General features: G+C 41.4%; 1 protein-coding gene across 4 annotated transcripts in view; it reads right to left on the reverse strand.

Annotated features, from left to right (window-relative positions):
* NAALADL2 (N-acetylated alpha-linked acidic dipeptidase like 2) overlaps nucleotides 1-13,424 on the reverse strand; it is an 878,960-nt gene that overhangs the window by 318,478 nt on the left and 547,058 nt on the right. The window lies entirely within an intron of this gene.

The raw sequence follows: 13,424 nt of genomic DNA on the forward strand, positions 1-13,424 counted from the left end.
TCCCGTAGAACTCCACTGAAATGACAACAAAGGAATAAAAAAGCATAAACCCCCATGTGCTGATAAAAGAGAAGGGGCAATAACAGCAGTAAGATTCTAAAAGCTGGAAAGCAGATGCGTAAGTGTCAACTGATGTAACAGACCGAAGACAACCACAATCTAAGCAGCAGAGGGTAAGCTGAGAAGCAATGCAGTTTGTACCACACAACCCAGAACGGCTTAGGAATCGGCCACAGCGCCTACCTATTAAAATATGGGCAAAAGAGGAGGAAAACAGGAGGACTTGATGAAATTCTGATTATGAAGGTATCTCTCCTCAAATCCTCATTCATGCCATCAGTCAGAAGAGTGTCTGTTCCTCCCTGACTGCCTCAGAGGAGTAAAAGTGGGATGCTGAACAGGGAAGGAGGCACCAGACACAGTGATAGGGAAGGGGTCTCATATTTAAAATGGGATGGTCTTGGGCAGCCCGGGTGGCCCAGCAGTTTAGCACCGCCTTCGGCCCAGGGTGTGATCCTAGAGTCCCGGGATCAAGCCCCATGTCGGGCTCCCTGCAGGGAGTCTGCTTCTGCCTCTGCCTGTGTCTCTGCCTCTGTCTCTCCTCTCCATGCTTCTTATGAATAAATAAATAAAATATTTAAAATAAAATAAATAAAATAAAATAAAATAAAATAAAATAAAATAAAATAAATAAAATAGGATGGTCTTATAATTACAGAGACTCTTCAAATGTTTTACCGTTTTATGGTGCCCAGAATCCTTCCTTCCAGGTAGGGCAATAGGAAATTCAACTGGAGTAAATATGGCCAGGTCAATGAAGACTATACAAAAATACTAAAAATCTGGAAGTCCACCAAGAAAACAACTCACCAAAGACCTCCTATGTTAGTATCCATCAGTGAATAACACTCATCCATATACACAGCTTCAAATCCACTCAACTTTGCCATTCTTAAGTAGGCCCCCTCAGCCAAGGACAATCCTCGAATGGCACACATGCACCAGAGCTTATAAGAATAAGAGCAAGGGGGGGAGGGCAAGATGGCGGCAGAGTAGGGTCTCCAGGTCACTTGTCCTCAACAAATTACCTAGAAAACCATCCAATCATCCTGAAAATCTACGAATTCGGCCTGAGATTTAAAGAGAGACCAGCTGGAACGCTCCAGTGAGAAGAGTTCGCGCTTCTATCAAGGTAGGAAGACGGGGAAAAAGAAATAAAGGAACAAAAGGCCTCCAAGGGGGAGGGGCCCGCGAGGAGCCGGGCTGAGGCCGGGGCGAGTGTCCCCAGGACAGGAGAGCCCCGTCCCGGAGGAGCAGGAGCTGCACCGACCTTCCCGGGGGGAAAGGCCTCCCGGGGAATTGGAGCAGGATCCCCAGAAAGGCGGGGATGCCCTCGGGCTCCCGGGGACAGTAACAGAGGAACTGCGCCCCGGAGAGTGCGCCGAGCTCCCTAAGGGCTGCAGCGCTCGGCGGGACCCGGAGCAGCTCGGAGGGGCTCGGGCGGCGGCTCCGCGGAGGGGGCTGCGCGGCTCCGGGAACAGCTCGGCGGCGGCGGCTCGGGCGGAGGAAGAAGCTCCGCGGAGGGGGCGGCGCGGCTCCGGGAACAGCTCGGAGGGGCTCGGGCGGCGGCTCCGCGGAGGGGGCTGCGGGGCGGGAGCGCGAATCCAACAGCGCAGGACCCGGAGCACAGGGCGCCGGGACACAGCCCAGGATCCGGCCTCCCCCGGGACAGGCAGAGGCCGGGAGGGCCCAGGACAGCGAGGACGCTCCTGCCTGGAACTGAGCAGATCAGCGGCCCCGCCCGGGAGCCCCCAGGCCCTGCAGCCGGAGAGCCCCGGAGCTACTGCGGGAGCTGACCCCAGGGTCCCAGAGCTGCCCCCGCCACTGTGGCTTCCTCCCGGGGCCTCACGGGGTGAACAACCCCCACTGAGCCCTGCACCAGGCAGGGGCAGAGCAGCTCCCCCAAGTGCTAACACCTGAGAGTCAGCACAGCAGGCCCCTCCCCCAGAAGACCAGCGACACGGACCAGTTCCAAGGGAAGTCAAGGGACTTAAAGTACACAGAATCGGAAGATACTCCCCGTGGTTTTTGCTTTTGGTTTTTTTTTGTTTTTGTTTTTGGTTTTTTTTGTGTGTGTTTTTTTTTTATTTGTTTGTTTTGTTTTGTGCTTTTTTTTTTTTTCTTTCTTTCTTTTTGATTTCTGATTGCTTACCCCGCCCCACCCCCCCTTTTTTTTTCTTTTATCTCCTTTCTTTCTTTTTCTTTCTTTTTCTTCTCTTTTTCCCCCTTTTTTTCCTCTTTCTCTTTTTTCTTTTTCTCTTTTCTTTCCTTCTCTCTCTTTTTCTCCTTTTCCCAATACAACTTGTTTTTGGCCACTCTGCACTGAGCAAAATGACTAGAAGGAAAACCTCACCTCAAAAAAAAGAATCAGAAACAGCCCACTCTCCCACAGAGTTACAAAATATGGATTACAATTCAATGTCAGAAAACCAATTCAGAAGCACTATTTTACAGCTACTGGTGGCTCTAGAAAAAACCATAAAGGACTCAAGAGACTTCATGACTGCAGAATTTAGATCCAATCAGACAGAAATTAAAAATCAATTAAATGAGATGCAATCCAAGCTAGAAGTCCTAACGACAAGGGTTAACGAGGTGGAAGAACGAGTGAGTGACATAGAAGACAAGTTGATGGCAAAGAGGGAAACTGAGGAAAAAAGAGACAAGCAATTAAAAGACCATGAGGATAGATTAAGGGAAATAAATGACAGCCTGAGGAAGAAAAACCTACGTTTAATTGGGGTTCCTGAGGGCGCCGAAAGGGACAGAGGGCCAGAATATGTATTTGAACAAATCATAGCTGAAAACTTTCCGAATCTGGGAAGGGAAACAGGCATTCAGATCCAGGAAATAGAGAGATCCCCCCCTAAAATCAACAAAGACCGTTCAACACCTCGACATTTAATAGTGAAGCTTGCAAATTCCAAAGATAAAGAGAAAATCCTTAAAGCAGCAAGAGACAGGAGATCCCTAACTTATATGGGGAGAAATATTAAATTTACAGCAGACCTCTCCACAGAGACCTGGCAGGCCAGAAAGGGCTGGCAGGATATATTCAGGGTCCTAAATGAAAAGAACATGCAACCAAGAATACTTTATCCAGCAAGGCTTTCATTCAAAATGGAAGGAGAGATAAAGAGCTTCCAAGACAGACAGCAACTGAAAGAATATGTAACCTCCAAACCAGCTCTGCAAGAAATTTTAAGGGGGACTCTTAAAATTCCCCTTTAAGAAGAAGTTCAGTGGAACAATCCACAAAAACAAGGACTGAATAGATATGATGACACTAAACTCATATCTATCAGTAGTAACTCTGAACGTGAACGGGCTTAATGACCCCATCAAAAGGCGCAGGGTTTCAGACTGGATAAAAAAGCAGGACCCATCTATTTGCTGTCTACAAGAGACTCATTTTAGACAGAAGGACACCTACAACCTGAAAATAAGAGGTTGGAGAACCATTTACCATTCAAATGGTCCTCAAAAGAAAGCAGGGGTTGCCATCCTTATATCAGATAAATTAAAATTTACCCCAAAGACTATAGTGAGAGATGAAGAGGGACACTATCTCATACTCAAAGGATCTATCCAACAAGAGGACTTAACAATCCTCAATATATATGCCCCGAATGTGGGAGCTGCCAAATATTTAAACCAATTAATAACCAAACTGAAGAAATACCTTGATAATAATACACTTATACTTGGTGACTTCAATCTAGCTCTTTCTACCCTGGATAGGTCTTCTAAGCACAACATCTCCAAAGAAACGAAAGCTTTAAATGATACACTGGACCAGATGGATTTCACAGATATCTACAGAACTTTACATCCAAACTCAACTGAATACACATTCTTCTCAAGTGCACATGGAACTTTCTCCATAATAGACCACATACTGGGTCACAAATCGGGTCTGAACCGATACCAAAAGATCGGGATAGTCCCCTGTATATTCTCAGACCATAATGCCTTGAAATTAGAACTTAATCACAACAAGAAGTATGGAAGGACCACAAACACGTGGAGGTTAAGGACCATCCTGCTAAAAGATGAAAAGGTCAACCAGGAAATTAAGGAAGAATTAAAAAGATTCATGGAAACTAATGAGAATGAAGATACAACCGTTCAAAATCTTTGGGATGCAGCAAAAGCAGTCCTGAGGGGGAAATACATCGCAATACAAGCATCCATTCAAAAACTGGAAAGATCTCAAATTCCAAAGCTCACCTTACACATAAAGGAACTAGAGAAAAAGCAACAAATAGACCCCACCCCCAGCAGAAGAAGACAGTTAATTAAAATTCGAGCAGAACTCAATGATATCGAGACCAAAAGAACTGTGGAACAGATCAACAGAACCAGGAGTTGGTTCTTTGAAAGAATTAATAAGATAGATAAACCATTAGCCAACCTTATTAAAAAGAAGAGAGAGAAGACTCAAATTAATAAAATCATGAATGAGAAAGGAGAGATCACTACCAACACCAAGGAAATACAAACGATTTTAAAAACATATTATGAACAGCTGTACGCCAATAAATTAGGAAATCTAGAAGAAATGGACGCATTCCTGGAAAGCCACAAACTACCAAAACTGGAGCAGGAAGAAATAGAAAACCTGAACAGGCCAATAACCAGGGAGGAAATTGAAGCAGTCATCAAAAACCTCCCAAGACACAAGAGTCCAGGGCCAGATGGCTTCCCAGGGGAATTCTATCAAACGTTTAAAGAAGAAATCATACCTATTCTACTAAAGCTGTTTGGAAAGATAGAAAGAGATGGAGTACTTCCAAATTCGTTCTACGAGGCCAGCATCACCTTAATTCCGAAACCAGACAAAGACCCCACCAAAAAGGAGAATTACAGACCAATATCCCTGATGAACATGGATGCAAAAATTCTCAACAAGATACTAGCCAATAGGATCCAACAACACATTAAGAAAATTATTCACCATGACCAAGTAGGATTTATCCCTGGGACACAAGGCTGGTTCAACACTCGTAAAACCATCAATGTGATTCATCATATCAGCAAGAGAAAAACCAAGAACCATATGATCCTCTCATTAGATGCAGAGAAAGCATTTGACAAAATACAGCATCCATTCCTGATCAAAACCCTTCAGAGTGTTGGGATAGAGGGAACTTTCCTCGACATCTTAAAAGCCATCTACGAAAAGCCCACAGCAAATATCATTCTCAATGGGGAAGCACTGGGAGCCTTTCCCCTAAGATCAGGAACAAGACAGGGATGTCCACTCTCACCACTGCTGTTCAACATAGTTCTGGAAGTCCTCGCCTCAGCAATCAGACAACAAAAAGACATTAAAGGCATTCAAATTGGCAAAGAAGAAGTCAAACTCTCCCTCTTCGCCGATGACATGATACTCTACATAGAAAACCCAAAAGCCTCCACCCCAAGATTGCTAGAACTCATACAGCAATTTGGTAGCGTGGCAGGATACAAAATCAATGCCCAGAAATCAATGGCATTTCTATACACTAACAATGAGACTGAAGAAAGAGAAATTAAGGACTCAATCCCATTTACAATTGCACCCAAAAGCATAAGATACCTAGGAATAAACCTAACCAAAGAGGTAAAAGATCTATACCCTAAAAACTATAGAACACTTCTGAAAGAAATTGAGGAAGACACAAAGAGATGGAAAAATATTCCATGCTCATGGATTGGCAGAATTAATATTGTAAAAATGTCAATGTTACCCAGGGCAATTTACACGTTTAATGCAATCCCTATCAAAATACCATGGACTTTCTTCAGAGAGTTAGAACAAATTATTTTAAGATTTGTGTGGAATCAGAAAAGACCCCGTATAGCCAGGGGAATTTTAAAAAAGAAAACCATAGCTGGGGGCATCACAATGCCAGATTTCAGGTTGTACTACAAAGCTGTGGTCATCAAGACAGTGTGGTACTGGCACAAAAACAGACACATAGATCAATGGAACAGAATAGAGAACCCAGAAATGGACCCTGAAATGTATGGTCATCTAATATTCGATAAAGGAGGAACGACTATCCATTGGAAGAAAGACAGTCTCTTCAATAAATGGTGCTGGGAAAATTGGACATCCACATGCAGAAGAATGAAACTGGACCACTCTCTTTCACCATACACAAAGATAAACTCAAAATGGATGAGAGATCTAAATGTGAGACAAGAGTCCATCAAAATCCTAGAGGAGAACACAGGCAACACCCTTTTTGAACTTGGCCACAGTAATTTCTTGCAAGATACATCCACAAAGGCAAAAGAAACAAAAGCAAAAATGAACTATTGGGACTTCATCAAGATAAGAAGCTTTTGCACAGCAAAGGATACAGTCAACAAAACTAAAAGACAACCTACAGAATGGGAGAAGATATTTGCAAATGACGTATCAGATAAAGGGCTAGTTTCCAAAATCTATAAAGAACTTATTAAACTCAACACCAAAGAAACAAACAATCCAATCATGAAATGGGCAAAAGACATGAAGAGAAATCTCACAGAGGAAGACATGGACATGGCCAACAAGCACATGAGAAAATGCTCTGCATCACTTGCCATCAGGGAAATACAAATCAAAACCACAATGAGATACCACCTCACACCAGTGAGAATGGGGAAAATTAACAAGGCAGGAAACAACAAATGTTGGAGAGGATGCGGAGAAAAGGGAACCCTCTTACACTGTTGGTGGGAATGTGAACTGGTGCAGCCACTCTGGAAAACTGTGTGGAGGTTCCTCAAAGAGTTAAAAATAGACCTGCCCTACGACCCAGCAATTGCACTGTTGGGGATTTACCCCAAAGATTCAGATGCAATGAAACGTCGGGACACCTGCACCCCGATGTTTCTATCAGCAATGGCCACAATAGCCAAACTGTGGAAGGAGCCTCGGTGTCCATCGAAAGATGAATGGATAAAGAAGATGTGGTTTATGTATACAATGGAATATTACTCAGCAATTAGAAACGACAAATACCCACCATTTGCTTCAACGTGGATGGAACTGGAGGGTATTATGCTGAGTGAAATAAGTCAGTCGGAGAAGGACAAACAGTGTATGTTCTCATTCATTTGGGGAATATGAATAATAGTGAAAGGGAATATAAAGGAAGGGAGAAGAAATGTTGGGAAATATCAGGAAGGGAGACAGAACATAAAGACTCCTAACTCGGGGAAACGAACTAGGGGTGGTGGAGGGGGAGGAGGGCGGGTGTTGGAGGGGAATGGGTGACGGGCACTGAGGTGGACACTTGACGGGATGAGCACTGGGTGTTTTTCTGTATGTTGGTAAATTGAACACCAATAAAAATTAATTAAAAAAAAAAAAAAAAAGAATAAGAGCAAGGGGGTCGGGAGGCTCAAGGAAGGAGGTCTCCAGGAAGACAAAAGAAACAGAAAAACTAGCTACATGCTACTGGATTGAGAGGATATTGACAGTAGAGATCAGAGAGTTAGCATGGGAGGAACATCTAGATACATAGAAAAATAAGAATCTAAGAATTAGACAATCTCTAGCTTCAAAGGGAGCAAAAAGTTGTTCGAGAAAGAAATGTAATCATTGTACAGTGTGAATAATATTTACGTAGTCATTATAATATAAATAATGACTATTTGACACACACAAAAATGATACTCTTTGGGAAAATAATGGGAAAAGGGCACAAGTCAGGGGTGAGGGCCTGTGGAGACTTTGAGAGCAAACTAAATCTTTATCTTCCATAATGGTAGTAGTGATTAAAACGGAAAAAAAATGAATTCAACTCATAAACATGCTTTTGAGAGACAGAGAAGTAAATATAAAATGTCGGGAACAACTGAAAACACTGAAAGAAATTGAGTGTTTGCCTTTGGGAGAGAGGGGAAAGAGAAAAAAGTATATAGGGAAGGAGGGAAGAAGATGAGGGTTTTTTTGTGTTTTTTTTTTTTTTTTTTAAGATGAGAGTTTTTTACATTAACCTTTGTAGAATTATTTGAATACATCCAACAATAACTTGGAGAAAAACAAAAATTAAATAAAAATAAGGAGAGAAAACTATGGTAATACAGGTGAAAGGAAAGTCCACAAGCACTCAGAGTAAAGAGAAAGGAGAGAATAAACAGAAACAGTGCTTAGTACAGACTCAGAGAGGAAATACACGACGGAATGATTCTCTTAAGCAGCCAAAATGTCTGTGAACACAGAGCTTTATTTTTCAGAACTTTTATTAGGGAAAATGATTGCCGAAGGTTTTTCTCAGAATTTAATTTGATAAGACTGCAGGGGGTGCAGAGCTCAACCACACTGGTATCCAGGCTCCAGGAGGCAGATTATAAATGAGAAAGTGTGTTACAGAAGTGTTTCCTTAAATTTATCATCTGGAAAACCACAAAGCTAAAAAAAAAAAAAAAAAAAAAAAAATGGTATTTAACTTAGGCCTATGGCAGCCATAGCTGTCATGGCTTTGAAGAAAAAAAAAAAAATAAAGATTTACGCTTAGGATCAGTTTTGTTACGTAAGCACAGCGCTGGTTGCACTATTCAGCGGCCCTATGAGAGCAGAGGGATATCCGGGAGTACATTGTGACCACAGTGTAGTTCACGCTTCCCAGCCAGTTTCAGGTCATGGTACCATAGCGGCTGCAGAATTTGCAGGGCCCAGAGCAAAACGACAACAGGGGACTTCTTGTTCAAAAGGCATGAAGAATTCCAAGATGGTAAGAGCAGAGCATTAAATCAAGCGTGGGCCCTTCCGAGTGGGGCCTGCGGGACTGTGCAGTGTAGGCCCGTGAGCCAGGCCCTGCAGGGCACCAGGGCACCAGGGGCTAGCAGCCATTCCACCCACTGAGAGAAACCCAAGGGAGCTTTCACACCTCCAGGAAGCTGCTGTCAGCCCCCTAGTGACCGGCCCAGAGTCTCTGCAGCTCCAGGTTGCACCCAGGGCCATCGTGGGGTAGACGGCGTCCCTCAGTGCACCAGCTGGCAAGCCCTGATATGAGCCATCCTACTCCCACTCCCCAGCCTGTATTTTCTCCCTCGGCCATCACTTTCAGGATTCCCAGTCTACGTGGGAAAATGAAACAGTATTTATGAGAAGTGTGTAATCAGTCATTTTGATCTCATGGATGTTAAGTGCTGACACGTTACCAACACAAATGAAACTTCTTAAAAGGCTGCACAATCTCACCTCTCTCCAGATCAAATCCTGAACTCTTTAGTTTGCCATTCAAGGCTCTTCACAATCTCACACTTTATATTTTGAACACGATTTCCCATCATTCATCTCCATACGTCTTATGCTAACAACACATATTCTGTGATGGGCCTCGTCCATGTTGTTGCTAAAGCCGCCCCTTCCCCTTCACTGGCTCTTCTCATGCATCACACATGTCGAAACCATACCCTTCCTTTAAAACCCAACTCAGAAAATAAATAAATTAATAAATTAACTAATTAATTAAAATTAAATACAATAAATAAAAAATAAAACCCAACTCAGAAGTCACTTTCTGAGGCTTTCTCTGTTGCCCTCAGTTCTCTATCTGATATTTCTGTACTTTTTTTGGTAGTTTTTTCATTTCTAATTAACATTGTCCTTACATTTCATACTTATCACTTTAATCACTGTGTTTTTCCTCTTTAAACTCTAAGTTCCTTGTAGACAAAAACCAAGTCTTCTCCATCATTGCAAGACACACAACACCTAGCACAAGGCCAGGAACACAACAGGATCAGCAATTCTTTGAAAAATAGTTTCGATGCCACTGTCCCACAGGCTTTCTGAATGCCCTGAAGATGGAACAAGGGTACAACTAAGGAATAAATTATAATTTTATTACTCCTATGCTTGCTATACATTTGCGCTTTTCTCTCCAGGTCACTACTCTCCCACAACAGACATATTACATCAACTTTCAAAACCCATCTATCGCCAACAATTAACTAGTTAGCCTTGCTGTAAAATTACCTTTTGTGTGTAAAAAAAAGACTATATCTACAAACAAGATAATCTGAGGCGTATTTATCTGTTAATGAAAAGAATCAATAACTGCATTTCCTTTTTCTCTATAATGCTCTAACAAGCATATGAAATAATATATTTAAAAGTTAAATATGAGTCAACCCTAAACTCTAATTGAACGTACTTAAATCTTTGATTTATTTTATTTTTTGCTGCATGACTAATAGACTTGCATTAGTTTTGAAATATCTGAAGTGGGTCATTAATTTTTCACCTTCAGCTTAATGGAAGTTTGACAACAGTTCACATCCAAGAGCAGATAGTAAAAGTAGGACTTTACAGTATACTGAGATTATAGACAAATGTTATTTTTTAACTCATTTATTGAAGAAGGGCTGAGAAGAGAAGTTTAGTTTCTTACATTATTAAGAGGCTTTGAATAAAACCAAATACATATACCATTTTTATCTGTTTATATTCTAAAGCACACTTATGAGCTATAAGGTATGTGTTGAAAATCAGGTAGATAGATAAAAAAAGAAAGAAAAAGAAAGAAAGAAAAAGAAAGAAAGAAAGAAAGAAAGAAAGAAAGAAAGAAAAGAAAGAAAGAGAAAAGAAAGAAAAAGAAAGAAAGAAAGAAAGAAAGAAAGAAAAAAAGAAAGAAAGAAAGAAAGAAAGAAAAAGAAAATCAGATAGTTGATGTGCTTTGATGGAAAGGGCACCACCTGGAAAAGATGTCGATATTACCTCTTAGCACTCCAACTTTTATTTTTATTTTATTTTTATATTTTAGCACTCCAACTTCTAGATTATAGCATGGATATTGTGGCCTGTGTTCATTGCTTATGCTCAGTAAAGACTGACACTAACTTTTTTTTTTTTTTTTTTAATTTAGATAGCTGGTTTTCCCTTCACTTTATACACTCGTTGCAATCCTGATAAAGATCCATATCCTTCCGTGCCATAAATAATCCAATCCCTGACACAATGCCACATGCATGTGGTAGAAAGAGGAAACAGGATGTAGAGTCCCACGTTGGACTTCATCACTGACTCATTCTGTGAAATGTAATATATAAATAATTTCACTCTGCCAGTATTGTCATCCCATCTACCACACCTGAACAACCAAGGTGACACTGAATGACCTTCATTATTCTAAGTGAGATAAAGAGTGTCTCAGCCCAGAGGCTGAGAGCCTGAACCACAGTGGGTAAAACTTGGGAGAAATGAGGTTAAAAATAAGTGGGAAGGTTTTCTAACTGTACATATTTAGTAGGCTTCACATTACGCATTTTCACATTGTTGATGGGCCACTTCGATCGTAGCTGGTTAGGTGTATAAAGAAAACATAAAGACTCCATTATCTTCCAGCTAGTTTTTTTTTTTTTTTTTTTTGATAGCAAGATGGAATTCGTTGAAACTCAACTGAAGAAGTGTATATAGCAAGTAGCGATTACCCAAGGAGTATCAGAAAAGATAAGCCTCCAGAAACTAGAAATCTTAAGACACTGGGATCCTCAGATGAATGCACCAAGAAGTGAAATAAGGTAAAAAAAAAAAAAAATGCTGGCAAATAAAGCAAGAGGAGCCTCGTGTGGATCAGTGGTGATGATGTGCTGCCACTGGAGAGGATAATAGAGTTTCCAAGTTGAGGAACGTAGTCCACGCTCGGCACCTGTGTGTGTACCCAGACGATCCGAACTACGTGGTGTAAGCAGAGGCCCCACACACTCTTCACTCAGTGTGCGTAGCCCTGGACTAGCAGCACAGGCCTAACGCAGGAACTCATTAGAAATGCAGAATCGTAAACTCCACCCTGGACCTTCTGAATCCGAAACTGTAGTTTAACAAGGTCCCTAGGTGATTCATATGCACATTAGATAAGCACCAGCCTAAATCATTATATATTTTTCCAGCAGCACGATTTACATAATTTTCACAGCAAAGGAGATATAAAAAGCGGGATGAAAAAAGATAAAAAAAATAATAGCTGGTGTGTGCTCACCTTTCCCCAAATTAAAGATGACAGAGCCTTTAACTGTATCAATAAACCCCAAATCAAGTTTTCTCAGAGGCTCTTTCAAAATGGGAAACAAGGCTGCTCGTGTGCTATCACGAAACAACAAGTTTAAATTGGAATGAGAGAGCACTTTTTTGTTTTTGTCCTTTCCCCAAAGATAAATTTGGCGATTCAAGATCAGAATTACATTTACAACACTTTATTTCAGCCATGAATAAATATTACAATAGGTAACTGATTTGACTTCTTTTCTCCCCTTTGGTTTTCAGGTATTATAATTCATTATAGCAGAAGACTGACAAACCTAAAATTGTAAATGCTTCCCACTTGCCAGTGAACCAAGCAATCAGAGAGCTTAAAAAGCAGAGATTTTTAAAAAGACATTTTGTGCTGCACTTTTATAAAAAGGCTCAAATGGCAAATGAACAAGTTGATATCAGTAATGTTATCCCAGAATATTTGATTTGACTCTCTCCAGAGAATTGTCACTTTGACAGAAATCAGACCATTAAATAACTGGAGCAAATGGTTGGTTTTTTTTTTTTTTTTTTCATTTTTATGTGAGCTCACTAAATTTACAGTTATTTCCCTGCAATGACCAGTGCGCTAAATTGCCTAGTCATGTTGTTGTCCTCGTAAATACAGCCGATCCTTTACTATTTCAGGATCCCATAACCTGCTGGTTATGAATATCACCATTTTCCCTCAAGCTAGTCAAATTCAGTACTGTGTTGTTTAGGTTATTATTAAAAATGCAATAGTTAACACTTTAAAAAGCCCTGTGCTATGCAGTCTGGGAGCTCATTTTTACTCTCCATGTCTCTGTGCGCGCGTGCACACACACGTATATATTTTTACCATATAAGGATTTTTTACTGATTATTTTCATAACTAAGATGAATTATTATTTCTTTCATTGACATAATATTTCCTGCCTGCCCTCACACTAAAATAAATTATAGGTCTACGGGACGCCTGGGTGGCTCAGCGGTTGAGCGTCTGCCTCTGGCTCAGGGCGTGACCCTGAGGTCCTGGGATCGAGTCCTGCGTTGGGCTCCCTGCATGGAGCCTGTTTCTCCCTCCATCTATGTCTCTGCCTCTCTCTCTGTGTCTCTCATGAATAAATAAATAAAATCTTTAAAAAAAATTATAGGTCTAAAAGCTGGCCGATGTTGGGGCGCCTGGGTGGCTCAGGTGGTTAAGGGCCTGACTCTTGATTTTGGCTCAGGTCATGATCTCAGGGTTGTGAGATCAAGCTTCACATCAGGCTCTGCACTGGGCATGGACCCTGCTTAAGATTCCCCTTCCCCATCCCTTCACCCTCCCCCAACTCCTTCGCTTGAAAAATGCTGGCCACCACCAGTTTACCCAATTCACGCATCA

This window comes from Vulpes vulpes, chromosome 3 (assembly GCF_048418805.1).
Source record: "Vulpes vulpes isolate BD-2025 chromosome 3, VulVul3, whole genome shotgun sequence".
NCBI lineage: Eukaryota > Metazoa > Chordata > Mammalia > Carnivora > Canidae > Vulpes > Vulpes vulpes.